The 7,274-nt window shown below is 45.5% G+C and overlaps 1 non-coding gene across 1 annotated transcript; it reads right to left on the bottom strand.

Moving 5' to 3' along the window:
* Nucleotides 1-998: 998 nt before the first annotated feature.
* Nucleotides 999-1,071, bottom strand: trnai-uau (transfer RNA isoleucine (anticodon UAU)). The gene has a single exon. It is a non-coding gene; the product is annotated as a tRNA-Ile (tRNA).
* Nucleotides 1,072-7,274: the final 6,203 nt, after the last annotated feature.

Genomic DNA, 7,274 nt, shown 5'->3' with positions numbered 1-7,274 from the left:
TTATTGTGAAACAGCAATTGCTAAAAGAACAGTGATCCCGACATGATTTGAACAAGCAACCCTTTGATCTAGAGTCAGACGCACTGCCATTGCACCACAATAGTTAAGGGATGTTCGTCTATATGAAGGTTCTGCCATAAAAGGGGCTTTAAAATCCCGCCCATTCCCACCAGGTATCACAAGCAGCGCCTTCCTGACAGTCAGCGGATGGTTTGTTCGAAAACTTTTCTCTTGCTTTCACAGGAAAGCATCATTAATTAACCCCTCACCTTCTTTTGCACAATCAAACAAATGCTAACTCAGGGACACTCCATACTTCAATCATTTGTCCTGTGCTTTGCATGTTAACTGTTAAACCATATCCCATTTTACTAACTGTATTTTCGCTTTCTGGTTCAAAGTCTTCATTGCCGATGACACCACGAATCTGGGGCAACTTTTATCAAATTTAACAGCACCGGTTATTCCTACCGTGCACACGAAATACAATCAGTAGTGAAGATAAAATCCCACTGTGCGTATTTTCAGATTCAACGCAGTAGGATTTCAAATAAAGTGAAAGAATGTTACACTGAAAAGATTTGCAAGTGTTACTTGTATTTGTGTCTTTAATTAAACTTTGTGACGTCTGACTCCCATTCATGCCACTGCTGAATAAGAAAGGAGGATTTGACATTGACCAGACTGCACTGCCCCTGATATTTGTCTGCTCATCCTTTATATTCAGTGGTTTCTCGCCCTTTGATTGGCTGCAGTGTAGCGGATATCACGTTGGTCTCACGCGCGAAAGGTCCTCGGTGGATCCGTTTTCTCTCACTCAAAGTTATCTATTTATTGAAGTGAAATAAAAAGCAATTATGGAATAAGGGAGCCCTTTTTCCAGAAGAATAAATAACAAATAAAAACAGCAAACGCTGGAAATCTCAGCAGGCCAGGCAGCATTTGCAGCGAGACTAAACTCGCATCCGATTGTTCATCCACAGAAAGTTTAAACATAATGTTTCTACCCAGGATCGAACCATGGACCTTTTACATATAAAGTAAACGTGATAACCACTACACTACAGAAACCTCTGGTACAACGCCCCCAACAGAGGGGAGCTGACCAGTGAGCTCCCTCTGTGCTGATCGGGAATGTGTTGTCTCACCTGAAACAACTTCTGTCCCACACTAAAAGTTTTCAATCCTTCTCCTCCGCTGCCCTTTACAGAAATGTCACCAATCACCCAGCCACCGTGTTCACTTCCACATCCTCACAGTGGGGCCACAGAGGCTGCTACCGTCTCCCCGCGATCAGCGAACTCACCCAGTTTACAAAATTAAACCCCGAACACGTGCCTGGCAAAGGGCAGGTGAAGCCAGATAGTCTGTAATCTCGGTCTATCACAGAAAGTATTGGTATTCATGGTGATGACAGCAATTATTAATCGTCTCACATACCTCAATTATTTTTATGCGATGCATTGATCGAGGATTGAAACCAGGTTAGTGCGCCAGATCATAACCCCTTGACCAGCAGGGAACAGTTACGATAAATGTCGATATATTTATATATATTTATATATGAATGTCAATGGCTAGCTACCTAGACCTCGTGGTGCCCACGGTCGTGTGTCTAACTTTGAGTGTGAGAAATTGTTCCACAGTGACACCTTTCATGTGTTCTACATGGTTACAAGGTGTGCACCAGAGGGCACTGCAGTGGGAGACTTGTAGTTTACCTGTACAGGTGTGCCTGGCCGAGTGCAAAAGGCAGGCCACCAGGTGTGATCCTCACTCTGTGGTTATCAATAAAGGACTTAGGTCACTACAGTTCAAGCATGACACATTGTCTCGTGGAGTCATCATCAGAGCATCTGAAGGCATACCAATTGGCGACGAGATTACGGACCTTCACACGAAAATGGCTAAACTTGGTACATTGCAGCAGTTCGCTGATGGTGATGATTGTGAAGCCTTTGTGGAGAGGCTCGACCATTTCTTCACAGCAAACGACCTGGCAGGTGACAACCCGGCCACACTGGCTGATAAGTGCAGAGCTATCCTGCTAACCAGTTGTGGGCCCACCGTCTATGGACTCGTCAGGGACTTGCTGGCACATGCGAAGACAACGACCAAGACATACGAGGAGCTTGTAACACTGATCCAAGAACAACTCAATCCCAAAGAGAGCATCCTCACAGCCAGACAGCGGTTTTATACACACCGACGGCCCGAAGGCCAGGAGATCACGAAATATGCTGCCGACCTCAGGAGGCTGGCGGCACCGTGCGATTTTTGTGACCATCTCACCGAAGCACTGCGGGATATATTTGTCATCGGAATCGGCCAAGAGGGCCTTCTTCATGTGCTACTGTCAGCGGATACCACAGTCATACTTCAGACGGCCATCTCCGTGAGCCAAGCATTCATGACCACGACCTGTGGCTCCAGGCAGATGACTCATCCTCAGGTCTCAAACGCGGCAAGTAATGTGCACAGAGTGGCGCCTTTTAGAGGCTGGACAGTAGAACGTGAACCTTCTCAGGGGAGAGAGAACAGGCCCCCGAGTCCCTTAACTCAAAGTCCATGGTCAGATCAGCCATGATCTTATTGAATGGCAGAGCAGGATCGATGGGCCGAATGGCCGACTCCTGTTCCTATTTCTTATTTTCTTATGTTAATCATTTAAGGAGCTTCAATCATTGATGAAGTTTTCTCCCCTAACTGACTTTACACAGTCTGTATTTCGGAGACTGGTTTAAAATGTTCACTGCTCATGCGACAAGGAACCTGGGGAGAATTTTGTTCAATTTATTTCACAGCAAAAGTAGTCTCCAAAATAATGTTTCTACACGGGTACAAACCGGGGAACTTTCACGTCTGGTTCTCCACAGTGGTGGAGGTTGTGCTCGAGTTTAAAATGGTGCATTGTTTCCACTTTGGAAATGCATCTACAACTACAAGGAACATTTTGCCCATGAATGGACCCGCATACTCTACGTGCACCCGCGACCACGGTTTGGAAGGCCAGGGCCAGGTGCTCAGTGGAGCCTCCCTGGGGGCATTGCTGAGTTGGGCACAAATAGTGCACCTTCGGACGCAGAGCTCCAAGTCCGCGTCGATACCAGGCCACCAGACATGGGATCTGGCTATGGCCTTCATGAGAACAATCCCCGGGTGCTCGTGGCGGAGCTCCCGGACAAATGCCTCTCTGCCTCGCAGAGGCATGACTACTCGGCTGCCCCACATCAGGCAGTCTGCTTGTAGTGATAGTTCATGCATGCTCCTGTGAAAGGGTTTTAATTCCTCGGGGCAGGCATCACTAGCCTCTGCCCAGTCACCGGTTAGCACAGATCTTTTTACTAAGGATAACGTGGGGTCGCTGGCCGTCCAGGCTCTGATTTGGTGAGCTGTTATGGGCGAACCTGTGGACTCAAAGGCATTGATTGCCATGACTATCTCACAGTCCTGTTCGTCAGATCCTTCCGTGGTCGCCAGGGGTAGCCTGCTGATCGCGTCGGCAAAGTTGTCTGTGCCTGGTCTGTGCCTTATGGTATAGTCGTAGGATGCCAGCATGAGTGCCCACCGTTGAATTCGCGCTCAGGCGTTGCCGTTTATTGCCGTACAGAAACATCTGGTACAACAGCACCAACAGAGGGGAGCTGCCCACTGAGCTCCCTCTGTGCTGATCGGGAATGTGTTGGCTCACCTTAAACAACTTCTGTCCCACACTGAGGGCCAAAGTTTCTTGTGGAGTTGCTCCTAGTTTTATGGAGCAACTAGTTTTGTTTGGAGAATGTTAGAAATTGCAATTCTCGGATATTAGTTTACTTCAGTTCAACTGAGTTAGTTGAGGTTGGCTTCAGATAAGGTATTTTTTTTCAAACGGGGGTGTGTCCAGCCACTCAGGCCCGTTTTGCAAGATTCGGCAGTGAGAAATTACTACAAACTAACTTAGGCTGGAGTAAGTGCCCACTTTTGTAAGTTCAAAACAACCTTACCTGGAGGTAAGCTCAGTGCAGGCACAGCCAGAGAGGAGGTGGGAATTAAACACAAAAAGGACTGAAGCATTAAACACATCACTTAAAATGTCCAAAAACCTCTTTTGATGATATCTTGCCTTATATCTGCTGAATGAGGATAGTTGCTTCTCTTTTTATAAATAAACAAGTGTCGCCACCCGGTTGAGGCAGGCACATTCCGGATGCTTTCAGATGAGCTGTGAGAGATTATTAAAGGGTCCGAGTGTCCTGTAGCCCCACACACCAGGATATCCTCTCCCCCGTGGTTTTCCTCAGCTTGTGCTCGGTGTACGGGGAGCTTTGGCCCGGGTCCGAGGTAGCTTGCATCCCAGGGATGGACAACAACCCTCTGAGCTCTGGAACTGGGAAGAGCGAAAAACTAATGAGTTGTTTGTGTGTTTGAAATGCGGCTTAGATCTGCTGGTATTAACCGAGGCAGGGGCTGTGAGACATTGCATTGTGTTCAGGTTTAATCACAGCGATATCCGCAGTCAGGAGCTGAAAAGGACGAAGAGCTGAAAAAATACAAGAAAAAAGCTAAGAAATGTCAGCAATTGTGGTAAACACTTTAATGTGTTTCCTGCTCGTTTATCGATGCGGTGCTCACAGAGGGAGCCCGGATTCAGAAAGTAACTCATTCATTCAAAATCTTTAAAATCGTAATATGCAACGAAATAAACTGTGTGTCTGAGGATGGGGGTGGGTGAAGATTATTTGTTTTATTGCCCATTCATTACCCGCCAGCGTTGTTTTGTAGAATTGTTACTGAGGGTCAGTGGAAACTTCAATAACTGAAATTTAATCATTCAAGAATTTTGAATCATTGATGAAGTTTTCTCCCCTATCTGACTTTACACACTCTGCATTTAGGAGACTGGTTTAAAATGTTCAGTGCTCTTGCGACAAGGAACCTGGGGCGACTTTTGTTCAATTTATTTCACAGCAAAAATAGTCTCCAAAATAATGTTTCTGCACGGGTTTGAACCGGGGACCTTTCGCGTGTGAGGCAAACCTAATAACCGCTACACTACACAAACGGTGTGATTAAAGTAATCTTAGGTATATAACCAGAGCATTAACCTACACAGCTGGCCAATACTTCAGGAGCTGGTTTTACGAAAATAGAATGATGGTGCTATATTTCGGAAGGCTGTGAGTGTGGCAGGAATTGATCTAGTGTTTCCCAGACTTTACACATAGGAACAGGAACTGGCCATTTAGCAGCGAGTGGTTAGGATCTGGAATGCACGGCTTGAAAGGGCGGTGGAGGAAGACTCAATCTTATCTTTCAGATGGGAGTTGGATAAGTGTCTGAAGGAAAAACAATTGCAGGGCTATGGGGGAAGGGCGGGGGAGTGGGACTCGCTGAGAATCGGCACGGGCTCGATGGGCCGAATGGCCTTCCGTGCAGTAACCATTCCATGATTCGATAAGTTAGTGGCACATTTCATAGTGTGGGTGGGAACACAACATTGCAAAGGGACATGGATTGAGTCGTTAAACTAGAGGCATATGATTCAGGAGATTCGCGGGGCATGGAAATTCGGGAGTTTAATGACTTTGAAAGGAACATTTTTGTTTTGTGCCGTTTCGATCATTGAAATGTTTCTGAAAGGAATGTTTTGCAGAAAGGGATGCAGCATTTAACCTTCTGCCTTAACACTTCTTTCTGGGTGTCAGCTCACATTTCGTTTCGATGTTATTCTTCCAGAATTGCTATTTTCTTTGGTGTTTCACAATAACCAGACCCTTTCTCTAAAGTCAGTCTCAATGTTTCCACAGTCTCCGATTGTTGTTACCAGCAATGATCATTTTGACCCAGACCCCGAAAGCACAGTGTGTAAAATGGTTTATGATTTCAGAGTTCAATTGCAGAGCACAGAAGAAATGATTCAATTATGGAGTTCCTTCAGTTAGCATTTCTTTAATTGTGGAAAAGAAGATATCGGGTTAATTAATGATAATTTTCCAGGAAAGCAACATTAAATTAAAATAAATGCAATCGCCCAACATGGGGCTCAATCCCACGAACCTGTAATTAATAGTCTCATGTTCTACCGACTGAGCACGCCAGGCTTCTGGATAACGCTGGATTTTATCGCTCATTGCAGCCAGGCGCCTGTTGGCCACCCGCAGCCTGGATACAGTAAGGTCCCAACAGCTCATTGACTGTCGGAGTGGGACAATGCGGTGCTTCAGAAGACAGGTCGAAAAAGCAAAGTCACAGATTCCGTCCCATGTGCTCCTCCGATCAAGAATAGCAACACACTAAAAATGCTTCAATAATATTTACACCTGAGCTCTACATTTGTAAAGTAGCTGGCTTGTTCGTCTAGAGGTATGATTTTCGCTTTGGGGTTGTTACTTGAAATTTGCGAGAGGTCCCGGGTTCAAATCCCGGACGAGCCCTCAGTTTACCCACGAATTTTGAAATTGCATCGAACTTTTGCAAAGAAGGACTTGCATTTCTCAACATCTTTCAGGAACTCATGACGCTCCAAAGCGCTTTCCAGCCGTTGAGTTATGTTTGAAGTGCTGTCGTGTGGGGAAATATGTGCACAAATCACCCCACACGAAGCGCAACACTTTGCGCAGGAGTTCGGTGCAAAGAATCAGATATCTCAGGGACTTGGACTTTCTATGAATGAGTTCTGCTTGTACCTGCATTCAAACTTGAAACAGCAACTGGGCTTCCATCTCACGGGAGCAGCGTGTAGCAGTTCGTGAGTAGGTGACCAGGTTGATGTGCGCCGCTTTCAATCTTTGAAATTTCACCAAACAAAGAAACGGTGAATCCAACTGTCCCTGTAAGCAACAGATTGAAGGGATCGGTGCTCCAAACAGAGCAGGAAAACGCGCAGTACAATAATACGGTCCGCAACATTAAATGTCAGAGTTATGAAGCAGACAACAATTAAACAAACACTTAACAACAGTACTGACACCCAAACCTTGCGAATGTTCGCCGAAGAACTCAAACACGTTCCAGTTCCCAGCTCAGTGCACAAATTGATTAAACATTAATCGGATTCTAAAATATCTGTTCCAAATGCCACATTTTATATATTTTCCTTATCCCTGCTACGTGACAATTGAAACTTTTAATAGTATCACCTAACACAAGTGCCCAACTTCTGATGGAAGGTCATTAACCTGAAATGTTAACTCTGTTTCTATCTCCACAGATGCTGTCTGACCTGCTCAGTGTTTCCAGCTTTAATCTTTTTATTCTCCAAATTTATAATCAGAAAACCACTTCCCTTGTCATCT

Source organism: Pristiophorus japonicus, unplaced genomic scaffold (assembly GCF_044704955.1).
Source record: "Pristiophorus japonicus isolate sPriJap1 unplaced genomic scaffold, sPriJap1.hap1 HAP1_SCAFFOLD_92, whole genome shotgun sequence".
Classification (NCBI taxonomy): Eukaryota; Metazoa; Chordata; class Chondrichthyes; family Pristiophoridae; genus Pristiophorus; species Pristiophorus japonicus.
The sequence above is the reverse complement of the archived record's forward strand: the minus strand, read 5'-3'. Positions and strand labels throughout refer to the sequence as shown.